The sequence below is a fragment of the Sus scrofa genome, chromosome 18 (genome assembly GCF_000003025.6).
Source record: "Sus scrofa isolate TJ Tabasco breed Duroc chromosome 18, Sscrofa11.1, whole genome shotgun sequence".
Taxonomy (NCBI): Eukaryota; Metazoa; Chordata; class Mammalia; order Artiodactyla; family Suidae; genus Sus; species Sus scrofa.
The window spans coordinates 53,388,604-53,402,872 of NC_010460.4; the positions used below are offsets into that span (position 1 = coordinate 53,388,604).

The 14,269-nt window shown below is 40.8% G+C and overlaps 1 long non-coding RNA gene across 2 annotated transcripts in view; it reads right to left on the reverse strand.

Annotated features, from left to right (window-relative positions):
• The window catches only part of LOC110257602, a 44,450-nt gene extending 32,337 nt beyond the window's left edge, over positions 1-12,113 (reverse strand). For both annotated transcript variants that reach the window (XR_002340458.1, XR_002340459.1), the window contains exons 1-2: positions 11,994-12,113; positions 4,818-4,953 (exon numbers count right to left, since the gene is read on the reverse strand). This is a non-coding gene — a long non-coding RNA (uncharacterized LOC110257602). The remainder of the gene's footprint in view (positions 1-4,817; positions 4,954-11,993) is intronic.

A 14,269-nucleotide genomic window follows, 5' to 3' on the forward strand; every position in this document is an offset into this window, starting at 1 on the left:
CAGGTGGAGAAGCAAACACCACACACAAGCAAACAGCAAATACATGTGCAAAATAAACTAACAATCCCACATCGTCACCACCATAAACCTTCCATCCGGTAAGCCCTCCACAAAATATCCTCCCCTCCACAGGGCCCCCAAAAACTTCAGTTTGCTCTGTGGATACTGACATTGCACTTCAGCTTTTCTGGGGAACCACTGCTCCCCCCCCCCCCCCCGCACACACGAGAAAACACTACTATGTCCCCAAATAGATTTCAAATATCTACATCTATTGGGTCTTCCCGTTACACTGAACAGCAGGACTGAGTACAAGCTAGCTGCTCTCCCTGTAGCGTCAGTTAATCCATCACAAGGGCATGAGTCAATACAGATTCCTGGCTTCAAATCATAGCAATTCTGATGTGGAAGGACTGGACTGGGGACTCCACTGTTTTGACAAGCACCCTACATGCATCTGATTCGTGCTTTTTAGAGTACTGCTTACCATACCCCACTGCTGCTTGAGGACTGAACTGAATGAGACGTGCATCAGTCAGAACCACATGCTATAGGTCTGCTCTTTGGGACATTTGCTCCGTATGCCATCGACCCACCAGGTTTGAGATAAGGAAGTCTTCTAGAAGAAAGACCAACTTACATTCCTTTGAATACTGCATTAAACCAGCTTTACTAACTCTACAACATGAGACTAGCTGACTCTGTCAACTCATTGCTGACCTCAGCCATGTCCCTACCCGGCTCCCCTCCCTCTGCTTCCTGGGGCACAAAAAGCATGCACAGAGCCAGAGGCTGAGCTCACTGTAAAATTTCCTCTGTATGTCATAGTGAAACAGTGATATATTACATGCTTCTTGCTTTCTTTTTATTTTATTTTACTTTTTATCACATCTGTAGTTGTATAATGATCATCACAATTCAATTATGATTCTAGTCCCAGTTCAAATATTATTGCATTTATTAGAGCATTCAAAATACTATTTAAAATAAGGACAATAACAAGCAATCTCTTTTCTTATTGATATTATTCTTCCTTAAAAAGAGATGACTTGTAGTGCACAAAGCACCACTTTGATACTGCCTGTATCAGAATGTCATGGGGTTGTTGTTAAATAATCAGATTTCTGGGTTCCACAAAGTGTTGCTAGAAAAAACTCTAGAAATCTGTAAATCTGCACTTTAGTACCTACTCTCAGGTGGCTCCAATACTTGTGCAGAGTCCTGTGCCAGCACGAGCCTCATGCAGCTGGTCAGAATCACCTGTGGAACTTTTACGAGCTGCTCAAGCTCATCCCTGTACTTAACAACCAAAATCTTATGGAACAGAGAGAAAGAGACAAAGATGCTCTTGGACGAAGCTCCTCGGACGACTTATGTTTTAAAATACAGAACTCAGGGGCAGAAGATTGAGTCAGTAAAACTTTCAGTTCATGGCACATTATCATTATTGACCCTGCAAGGCCCCCTTTAGTTTGCTTCCATTTATCATTTTCCTCTTCAAGTCACTGGCCCTACTCTCATTTCATATCTTCTGATACAGAGGGTTACTGGAAAATGTGTATGGTTGTTGTGTGATCTCTGAACTCTCAACTTGCCTAAATATAACATAGAATAGATTTTCTTTCCTCTTTTTTCATTCGATAACGTTTTTCTAAAGTTATGCATGAGTTTCATGTTCAGAGTAATTGCTCATCTGCTTCTAACTGCTGTGCCGTATTCCATAGCATATGCACTCACATCAAAAACTTTTCATTCATCCACTCATCCATTTTCCTGGGGCGTGACATCTAGGTTGCCTCCTGTGTCCCACTACCATAAGCAAATACAAACGAGCATTTCTCTGGACCATGTGCTGAGTTATGAACATTTTTCATATTTAGCTTCTCCTAGAACTGCCAGACTGTCCCCTATACTGGGTGCAATAGCTCACATACCTCCCCGTAAGTCAGGCTGAGCATTTAGTCACGTATTTGACCAAACACACTTGTCTTCTTGTAATAAGCCTCAAGGTGGAATGCTGCAAGATTATGTATAATTATAAATACATGCATAATATGTATGATGTATATTATATACACTACATTGTGTAGAATGCAGATTTAATAAGCTAACATTTACGTAAGATTTTGCATGCATTTTAATAAGTAAAATGGAGCCTACATTTTGACTCCTTATATTAACTTTATCTATTGTTGGTATCAAAGTAACACTAGCCATGTAAAATAAGTCGAGAAATTCTATGTATTTTTATTTTTCTTTCTTTGTCTTTTTTTTTTTTTTAGGGCCACATGTACGACATATGGAGGTTCCCAGACTAGGAGTCTAATCCGAGCTGTAGCCACTGGCCTACACCACAGCCATAGCAACGCCAGCCAGATCCGAGTCACATCTGCGACCTACACCACAGCTCACAGCAATGCCAGATCCTTATCTATGGAACGAGGTCAGGGATCAAACCTGCGTCCTCATGGATACTAGTCAGATTCATTCCCACTGAGCTACAATGGGAACTCCTATCTATGTATTTTTAAAACCACTTGTATGAAGTAAAATATTAATAATCAATGGAAATTTGAAAGAACATATATAAAATAATTTCGGAGCTTCTGCTTTAGGAACCAAAGGTGTTAAATAGTATTTCTATTTATTTAATGGCTTTTCTCTTTTTTCTTGTGCCATGTTGGCAATATTATGATAGAGAAAAATATATATTTTAACAAGAATCTGAAATGTATTTTCATATAATTATTCATAAAATTTTTACTTTAAAACTACTACATATATAGTCATATTCTTTTTTTTTTTTTTCTTTTTGCCTTTTCTAGGGCTGCTCCCTCAGCATATGGAGGTTCCCAGGCTAGGGGTCTAATTGGAGCTGTAGCTGCTGGCCTACACCAGAGCTCACGGCAACGCCGAATCCTTAACCCACAGGGCAAGGCCAGGGATGGAACCCGCAACCTCATGGTTCCTAGCTGGATTCGTTAACCACTGAGCCACGACGGGAACTCCCATTTTCTTTTTTTAATTCTTGTTTTTATATTTTACCTTCTACCTTTTCTCCTCAATGCCAGACTTTTCCATCTTATCGTGAAAAAACTCCAGCTATTTCCTAAGCTAATTTTCCCTATTTTTATTCTCTACGTCCTTAATTCCTATTATCTTTAATATTGTTTCTGATGTTTTGGGGCTTATTCTGAAACACTTCCTCCTACTGAAGTGAAAGCTTTGCATATTTATTTTCCTTATTTCTGCATTTTTGGTAAGAGTATGTAATACTTCCAACTTCCCACTATGTGCTTCTTTAGCTGTATGGAGGAAATTTTGACATGTTTTCTTTCTCATTTGAAAAAGAACTGTGTCACTTTTAACGGTTTCTTCCACAAAAATGTTTTTAAAGAGTATAATTTTTAATTTTTAAGCTAGCATTTCATTACTGACATCTAATTTTCTTTCTTTAAGGTGAGAAAACAGTCTTATGATGTCGATCTCATACCACACATGATGTCTGTGCATACAGCTGGAAGGGCTGCACGTGTGTTCAAAAACAACAGGGAACCTCCACTGAATATAAATTTTTCTACATTCATATTACATGGTTAAAGATATATTACATTATTGTTCTCTTCGACAGCTTTGCTTGCGTTTCTGTATTTCTGATCTTTGTTTTTGATGTTACTAAGTTTCATTTTAATGGATCTGGACAGTTTTTCCCTACCACTAGCAATACTCTTTCAGTCTCTAAGTCAATTTGCCTGAGGCATTTCATTTTTCTTAAATTATAGTAAAATCTCTATGATTAGTTTGACAATTATTTCCTTCCTTCCACTTAATTTCATCCCATTTTAAAAATCCTGTTATATGAAGGCTGACAATTCTATCCTTATCCTTCATGCCTCTTAAATTTTATTTTAAATTTCCATCTTTCTCGTTGGCTCCTATCATAATTTATTCATCTGGTTTTACAGAAACTTACTCATTCTGTGGCTACAGCCATTCTACTATTCAATACCTTTTATTGTTTTCAATCTACTACGCCATTTCTTATTTAATTTTTCCAATTGGTTCCTGATAATTATTTACTTCTATTTCTTTTTTATCAATATCCTTTATTAACTCTTTAAGAAATCTAATGTGATTTTTTTTTTAAAAAAAATCACTTTCATTTTTTACCTAAGAAACTTATTGTACTTATCTCTTTAAGAAACTTATTAAAAGGGTATTCTTTCTAGATAATTCTTCATGGGGATAAGTTTTTTAGTTTTTTGTCTCTCCCAGGAGCTGTATTAATCAGAGATTTTGTTATTATTCCCGAGGGTCACATATTTATTTACCTGGCAGTGTACACTGAAGACCAGACCCTAATGGTGCCCCTTCCAACAAGCTGGGAGGAATGAAGTGTGTGTCAAGGCTCGTGGAAAAAAAGCCCCTGTCACGACAACTTGGGTCCATTGTTCTTTATTGGCCAGACCCTCAAAAGATGGTCCTGCCCCACAGAAAATTCCTATGTCCCGTTCAGAAACCGCTTCCTCCCCAAAGCTCCCACCTTGCTTGTAATCACTTAGACTTTGGGGTGGATGGGCGGTGGGGAATAAAGGAAAAAATACTCATGAGCTGACCGGACCTTGTTGTAATCCATTCATGGACAGTGTCGGAACAATCCTTGGATGGCCCTTGGGAAGTGAGGCCCGTTTTCTGTCTCACAGTAGAATGGGAGACTAAAATGATAGGGAACCTTTCTTTGTCCAGCGATGGGTGTGGGAAGGGAGTTTACACACACACACACACACACACACACCCCTTCACTAAAAAGGTCTTACCTCGTCCTTGGCTTTTAGACCTTCTTCCTTCTGGGAGCTACATCACTCTTCACTCAACTCCATCTTCTCTTTTTTAGGGGTATCTCAGGATATAGCATTAAGACTCATGTTTTGGCATCAATATTAATTGCAGCACCTATAGGAAGGGAATCAGAGGGTTATATTTGTTTGCTATCTTGACAGAGACCAACATCTATTCCTAAGTACTTCTTTCCCTTTTTTTTTTTTTTTTTCCTTTTTAGGGCCACACCCATGGCATATGGAGGTTCCCATGCTAGGGGCTGAATTGGAGCTGCAACTGCCAACCTATACCACAGCTACAGCAAAGCCATATCCGAGCCACATCTGTGACCTACACCACAGTTCACGACAACACTGGATCCTTCACCCACTGAGCGAGGCCAGGGACTGAACTGGCATCCTCATGGATACTAGCTGGATTCATTTCTGCTGCACCACAGGGGAACTCCTCCCAAGTATTTCTCATAGTTGTATTTCTCTCCATGTTGAATACCTTGAATCTAGTATCTGTCTACTATAAACAATTTTGACTATTAGTTTATAAAAGATAGTGCTTTTATAATTACCTGAAATCAATCTTTTTAAAAAATGCATATGTAAATTTTCATGCAGGTAGTATTATATTGACAGGTTCTCGTATTTAAACATCAATATTACAGGATATATTTTATTTGATAATGGTGGATTATTCTTTTATTGTATCATCTACTCTTTCACAGGTTTCATTTAAGGCTTTCTCAACTACTTTTATATGTGAAATCTATCTCTATTTTCTCAAATTATTTTTATGGAATGTTATTATTTAATAAATTGTCACATTTTCTTCCAGGAATAAAAAGACTGACCACCTATATCCATGCCTTGAATGCTAAAGGAATTAACCAGTTAATCTTTGTCTATGGATTAGACTATGTGAAATTTAGAATATCCAACCAGTTCTGACCTAGAAAAATAGACACTTCATGTTTTTATCCATGCAAATATTGGAGGGGACAACCCCTCTACTCCTCATCAAGGCTTTACTTCATTGAGAGTAAACACTGATATATTGGTATTAATTACCTTTTGGTTAAATGTAAAAGCATTCTTAATTTCTCTTCCAAACTACCGCACACATTTGGAATGATACGCAGATGTACACTTTAAGAACAATTCTAGAAAACTAAAAAACTATCGTTTTACTTAATAATATTCTGACCTATCATGTTCTAGACAAACAACACAGAAAAATTCAGTTTCATCTATTGCTTGTCTTATTCATTCTCGCCTTATTTTCAATTCAAAGTACATGGGAAAAACAAAACAAAACAGGGAACCAAAAACTCATGGGAGAGTCTTTTGAGTTCACTTTCTGGGTGAATGCTTCTCTGCCTGACCACAAGAAGAGAGGAGCCTCCAGAAAGTTAGAGAATTGAAAAATGGGGAGAAATAATGAGTCACAAGACGGCCTAACCCTTTTCTAAGAGGGAAATTGGGATAAAGGAGTTGGAGAATCACCGCAACTTACGTATACGTACGCGGTTAACATAGACTATTCTATTTCTCAAATTAAGTGTACACTGTAATTATATTCTGAGGCTACGACATTCCAGAAATAAAGAACATTAAAATGCCACAGGTCATATTAATGTAAAATAATTTTTTGTCATAAACTAAACTGTATGATAGAAATTGGGGATTTTAATGATGAAGTCCCCTTGGATAGAGTCCAGTGTAGGTCTTCTACAGAAAACATGTTTCAAAAGCAAAAAATAGAACAGTATGTTTCCGGAGCAAAATACTGAAAAACTATATATATACATGACCATTGTGTTAACCTCAATTTGCTCTTTGTGTATAGAGGGCAATTTTAAAAGGTAAGATAGTGGACAGAACTAGGAATTCACCCATTGCACTTTCAGAAAATATATCTCAGAATGTATTCACTGACTCCAGAATTGTTGGGGCTCACTGGAGATACATTTGGGTCTAAGAAACCCTCCTCTCTGTTGCCTTTGTTCTTGACCTTCCTGTGGCTACAGTGTCTTCCGGCCCTCCCGCTCTTCAAATCTATTGCTCCTTTCATGACCTTTTAAAGAAGGGTCTCCTGAATATCCCCCTCCCCGGTATAGTCCTCACTCCATCAACCGTTCTCAGGTAGGAAAACTGACAGTGTTACTGGGGAGTGAGTCGCACCCTCCACACACCACAAAATCCTCTCTGACTTCTTGAAATTTATTACTAAACACTCTTTGGTGCCTTATACATTGCCCTCTCCTTGATATCCTCATCTTAAAATATAAGTACTGGGAGAAGATCTAACAGGAGCCCCTTAACACTTTAGTGTTGATAACATCAGACTGTGTCCCTTTGGCCCGAAGCTCTGACCAGAGCTCTAGGTGCTGAGAAGAGAGGAAAAATGGTTAAAGAAAAGAGAGACAAGGGATCGGGAGCTTGGGGTTATCAGACACAACTCAGAATAGATTTACAAGGGATCCTGCTGAGTAGCATTGAGAACTATGTCTAGATACTCATATTGCATCAGAACAAAGGGTGGGGAAAAAAAATGTACACATTTAAGAATAACTTGATCCCCATGTTATACAGCGGGGGAAAAAAAATTTAAAAATAAATAAATGCAAAAAAAAAAAAAAAAAGAAAGAAAGAAAGAAAAGAGAGACAGTCACCAGCTCACCAATTTTTTTCTTTAGCCTTCCTATTTTAGCACATAACTATATTCTGGTTTAGTGTGAAAAGACTGTGGGGTCTGTTGTTAAATTACCTAAGTTCATACTGAGGTTCCATAACTTACTGTATTTGTGACTTTGGGAAAAGTACTTCATTTTTCTCTCTCTTTCTTCATTTGTAGAATGAAGACAATGTACCTACCTCACAGAGTTCTTATGAGCCTTAAGTGAGATGGCGCATATAAACTCTTAGAACAGCTCAGGGCGCAGAATCAACACCCACCCTTAACCTTCCTTTGCTTTTCTCTACCTTGTCTCATCCAATATGAGCAGCTCTAAGAACTAGGGTCCCGATGTTTTAACAGACTGACATCTGAAATCCATTTGTCTCTCCTTATATATAATAATCCACACGTTCATCAATGAGCAGGAGATCTACTGTCTAGGACACCTGTCCTGCCTCTTCATGAACACGTTTTTCTCATGATCAAGATCTCTCTTAAGTCACAGTCTGGTTGTTATTAGTTCAAGACAGTGAGAAACGTGGGAACAAAGAGTGCTTCATTCCCTCTACTTATCAGTGCCTCACACAGCATCTGAAAAATTACAACCATGGGAAATACTGGCTGGATTGAAAATATACTCTTGTATAATAATATTAACACTTGGGATTTACCTTGATACCTTTACAATATATCTCTCTGATAAGCAGGAAGCACTCTATAAACTTTACCAACTATATTCTATTATACTTGTTTCACATGGTTTTGAATTGGGAAATTATTCCCATTTAGGACAAAAAAAAAAAAAAAGAGAGAGAGACACTTATTAAATGCCACTAGGTGACAGGCAGTGTGCTCAGTGTTTGAGAATTATGAAGAAAAGGACACAGTTCCAACCCTGTTTCCACCTCCGTCTCCTAAGTGCTGCAGGGGCTCCACTTCTTAAGCACCTCATTTGGCCCGTCTGGTCTGAGGGCACCACTCTCATTTCTCCATGTTCACTCATACTGAGAATGATTGCATAATCACATATGCATGTTTTGTTCACACCTGACTGCAAAACCTATCAAGACTTTTCTTAGTGCTATTTGATGTTACTCTTTCCTACCATGGCTAGCAATGGCCAGCCTCTGAACAATGCTTGCTGTGTAATGCGCAGTAACACTTGCTATGTGAAGGCTGTTTACCTCAGTGAAAACATTTTAAGAAAGACAAACAGGGGTTAAATCCCATTATCTGTTCTTTAAATTGCGTGATGTTATACATTCCTGAACAGCAGGGCTATCTATGCTTTGCCCATTTTCTTATATTAATCATATGGGTAAAAATCTTATCTATTTACTTGGTTGTGTTTAATGGTTATATCAATGTGAGTTTATTCTGAGCTTTTCCTGGTACCATAGTTAGGGTTACACAGAACTCTTTAGCCTTCCTTTGCGGTTAAACATTTTCTTTTGAAATCTGAGTTCACAGAAAGTCTTCTTCCCAGAAGCCACATGTTCTCAATGACCTTTCTGCTTTCTACTTAGAACTGGAATGAGATGAGCATTTGTTTCCTGAGTCTTTTCATTTCCTAATCACCAGCCATGGATGTATGCCACAGTGGATCCGAGAGTTTCCGCTCCAACTCCCTGAATTACTAACTACTTACTATCACACAGTTGCAAACCTCTCTGAGTTTGTAATTCCTCATCTGAAAAATAGGGCTACCAAATGCTCCTTCAATTGGATTTGAAGAAGACTCAGTGAAATAGTGGCTGCAGAATGCCTGGAAGAGTCTGATGAATGCTGGCACTTCTATCCCATTTTGTTGACTAGATTCAAGGCCAGAATCTACAACTCACTTGTGGATCCTTCTGGCTTTTCAGTCACAAGACATTCCTCTGGGTACTCAAGAATATATCAACTGCTCAGCATTCAGAACATTGCCAACATAAGACTAATTTCAAATCAAAAAGCGTTTTTCTGGAATCCAAGGGGGCATTCAAAGGTGATAAATAATGTTTCTGACACTATAACCTGAATACTTGAGTTATACTTTGTATCAGGAAAGCCACAGCTGTATCTTCTCTCTCCCACTGAGCAGTCTGTGTGGCACCTCTCAGCAATATCGTTTATTTTTTCCCTCCTCTTGTTTGTCAGTATCCTCTTAACATATTGTTTAATACATCAATGTACTTTAATGCCAATCCACTTTGCATATTACATCTCTTTTCTTGACGACAGAGCTCATCTCCTTTTCCATTTGCCATAATAGATCACTGAGACTCACCCCACTAAACCTCAGTGATGGCCACGATATGCATTTCAGCTACGTAAAACTGACTCTATTCATCAAATGCCACATGTGGAGTGACTCAGGTCAAAACCCAAAATGTTAATTTAGGCTCAATGAGGTCATACAGGCCCCTGAGGTGAATGCCACATAGTGATAAAGGAGGCAGAGCTCTATCTAAGAGAAGACGAAATCAGCAACATGGGGCAAAGTACTACAACAAGTGCGCGGGGGGGGGGGGGGGTTAGATAGAAGAATAAAGGGTGGTGCATTTGTAAGGCCGAATAGAAGAGCAAACAGCCAGGTCACTGGGCTACAGAGATGAAGGGAAAACACCGTCATCTCAAGTTGAAGCCCTGAGGAACCATAAAGTCGAAGGAAATTGGGAACACACAGGCGTCAGAACTGGTCAGAGGAGTCAGGGAGCTCAAGAGCTTGAGACAAACCAAAGGCTTTCTGAGGGGGCTTCCTGCATAGTCCCCTGCTGCGTCCCGTTTTTAAGGTGTACTCCTCCAGAGTAACTGAGAACGTGTATGAGTCCCAGCGAGCTCAGCTGAGGCTATGAACACTGCTCAGAAACTATCCAAATAGCCCTTCTGAGAAGTGCATTGTCATGTCCCATTCTACATCTTAGGTGGTAATTCACCTTTCTCCACCAATTTCCAACTGAGACCTGCTTGATCAGTTTGAGCAATCTTATGGCCCACACACTTCTCCCTCAAGGGGATCTCAGCTCAGAATACAGTTCAGTTGTGAGGTGACTATAACTGCAGATTTTCAAAATAGTAATATAAATTCACAGCCCAGGTAACAGAACTCCTGTTCTGTTTGGAACTCAGGGTTTCTAAATCTTATCTAAAGTCCTTTGTGAAATTGTGGGCTGTGTTTTTACGAAATCTTTGAGAAACTGAAAAGGGCCCACCGGAATGCAAACAAGTCCTACACATTATTTTGTAATGGAAATGGCTGATGGGCCTGGTTTTTACTGAAGATACTAAAGAAGAGATGCTAGCAGATCTTAATATCTGGCATAGTCACACATTAATAGAATAGATTTATTCTGTGGCATATCAGAAGGCGGGACTAGGAAAAAAAAGGATGAACATTATAAGGAAGGGATTTAGAGATTTACACATCAGCAATACAGATGTCAAGTCTAAACACAGCCTGATGCACTCTCACTTTAGTCTTCAGTTCAACATCACTCCTTAATGTTCTTAAACATGCCTTCAAAACAGGCCAGGTGCTGCACTAAAAATAGACATGATTCCCAGGTACTTCTCCTACTGCCTTAACCCTCAACTATCACTGCAGTTTGCCTTGCTCTTCATACAGTGTGGGGTATTTTTTTCTGCCCAACTATGATTTTGTCTCTTCTTGACCAAAAAAAAAAAATTATTCTTCCCTCAGGCTCCTCCGAGTCTGACCCTCAACCCTGTCACCATCACCTCAATCAGCATTTGGCATGCAAGCAGAAAAAACAGAAAGGACATATCAGAAATTGTATAAAAAGAGCCCACCCTGAATCAGAAATTTAACACCTTGGATGTCTAATCCCTTTCAAAGTGAAGACACACTGTCTCATAAAATACACTGTAATTATTGCCACTTCTAGAGAGACAAACTTCTGGGAGAAAACCTGAAAAGAAAAACCTTTAAATTTTTGGTTATTTTAACCCCAGTAAACTACATTCTTTGTGTCATCATTGTGCGTTAGCAATTATTGAAGCAAAAGAGAAAAAGAGTCAAATTATTAGGATTGTTATGGATGGCATGGGTATTCCACAGGGGCTGGACACAGTTGAGAAAGGATTTTCAGACTTGTTTTGCATTCATTTTCCCAGGTAAAGCATTTATAAATAACATTTAAAGACTGAGAAGAAACTACACTATTGAGCCTTCCCTCACTTACAGTCTGGGCTGCTCCCTCGACCCGGGGTGATGGGATGGGATTTGTCCGAGTGCAGTGGCACTGTATTCAGTCCTGGACAAGGGGGCCTGTTTCTCCCTCGTGCGGTGGTGGAGAAAAAGTAATTTCTTATTCTCGCTCTAGTTCCATCACAGACTATCTGACTCACCCTGAAACAGTGTTACACTCACTGGACTGTTTAAATCAAGGAAATCTACCCCCCCCCAAAAAAAAAAACTGTGGAAACCATACGAAGAGGCAAAGCAGAGACGCAGAGCTGTAAGAGGGGAGAAGGGCACCCACCTTTATGCGGCAGCTGCAGAAGCACTGGTGCGGCCTGGACCGCGCCTGCAGGAGCTGAGGATGCCCGCGGGCCACCTGACCACACGGGCAGGCCCGGGGCGGCGCGCGAGGCTCGACGGGAAGCTGGGACCCAACATCGTGAGAGGCGGGGCGGGCGGCCGCGCAGGGCCTGCCGGGACGTGGGAGTGCGTGTGCGCGTGCGCGCGCGTGCGCGTGGCCGGGCTGGATGAGCCCGTCGTGCTGGGCTTCCTCCGCGACCTCAGCCAGGGAGGGCCTGCTTTGCTCCAGGTGGGCCGGAGCTGCCGGGGTGCATATCTGGCCTGTGAGCCGAAGCCTCGCAGCCAGGCTGCGTTGCCGAGTCCCTTGGCCTAGCGAGCAGGCGTCCCCCCGTTGGGGACCATGGCAGCAAAGTTGCTGTGTTTGACCGCTGCGGGCTGAAGTCTCGAGGTGACGGGACCTGATGGGTCTGAGTCCGCAGCGCACATCCCTGGGTCCCGGCTGGAGGGCACTGCTGCGATTTTGAAGCTGGCATCAACCAAACCTAAGGCAGACTGCTTGGCACGCCAGAACAGGTGCTGCTCCACGTCCTGCTCAGGTCCATGGACCTGTGGGCGGAATGTTCTCTGCATTTCTTGTCTCTTCTGGAAGCCCTTGGGTGACACCAGGTTCACTTCTTGACACAGAAATAATCGGGCAGTGGTAAGATATTGTCAGCTGAGCAGCAGTGACCAAAGGACCATCCCGACCATGGGGAAACCTAAGCCGTGGCTTCACCGCTTCTGTACCTAAATTTATCAAAAGCCCTTTTAGGAGTCACTGTCGTGGCTCAGAGGAAACGAATCTGACTGGGATCCCTGAGAACCAGGTTCCATCCCTGGCCTCGCTCAGTAGGTTCAGGATCCAGCGTTGCTGTGAGCTGTGGTGTAGGTCGCAGATGGGCTTGGATCTGGAGTTGCTGTGGTGTAACCTGGAAGCTACAGCTCCCATTCCACCACTACCCTGGGAACCTCCTTATGCCGCCACTGCTGCCCTAAAAAGACAAAAAAAAAAAAAAAAAAAAAAAAAATCCTTTTAGAAAACGCTACTGGTGTATCTTGGGAACGTGCTTTTGGTGCTTCTTGGTCATAACCCACCAATCTACACAAGGAGATGCGGATGTAAAAAAGGTGGAGAGGAAATGAAAACGCTTGGACAGAAGAGAGTACACTTCAAGTTTAAGGAAGCTGATGGGCAAAAGTAAGCATTATGGTAAGTACAAGACACAAATTGCACAAAGAAAAATCCCTCTCCCATTCTCGTCTGAAACTCTCCCCTTATACCCCAAAGGAAATACTAGCCTTTCCCAGTCTGCATTCACAAGACATTTGCATAACCATCTATATTAATTTCGCCTATAGTATTTAAAAGGGTGGAGAGTTAGGCACCAATTATAGTGGGAATTTCTTGCCTTACTCATTCAGCTTTCTCTGTTTTGTTTAGCTTTTGTTTTGTTTGTTTGTTTTGCATATGGGTAGCCAGAAGGGGCATGCATGTGTGTGCATATAGCTGAGTGATTCATCTGCTGAGCTGCTACAATTACATTTTTTAATGAAACAAGTATTTGTTGTGGTTAGCATTTGGCTTTAGGTGATGAGAAATTAGATAAATATTCCACTAAAGCCTGTATTTTGAAATCCTGCCCCTGGGATTAGAGACAGGGCCCTGTTCATGTGGATACAGGCGCCCAAAATACATAGAGGATGGTCATGTCCCTGCCTCCACCTGTGTATCCACTGTTCCTGATCTTCCTCTTCACACAGGCTCAACGTTTCCTCTGGTTGGCTTACGTAACCTTTGCTGAACAACTGGGAGCACAGAGGAAAACATTACAGGGAATTGAAAATGCGCGAACTAGTCAATAGGTTGTAATACCGTATGTGGTTCTGTGAAGACCCATTCGGGACAAAACTTGTGGTTCTGTTCTGTTCTTCATTCTTAAGTTTCCTCAGTGTCATTATTTATGTCATTGACACCCCTTACCCTCCAAGGTCGTAGCTGACTTAGAAAATGAGTATTAGGGCAAGTAGAAATTCTCAGAAAAAGCCCCGCATTTTTCACAGATTAAAAACACAGCTATCTTTGGACATCTTCAGTAATTTAAAAAGTACACCCCACTGGTTGAGAAAAATAATTTAAATGATGGCCCCAAGCATGTTTAGACATTGGAACATGAGGCGAGTTTAAAGGAATTGCAAAATAAGCTCTTAAATTTTTATTTTTATTTTTACAAAGTTTTT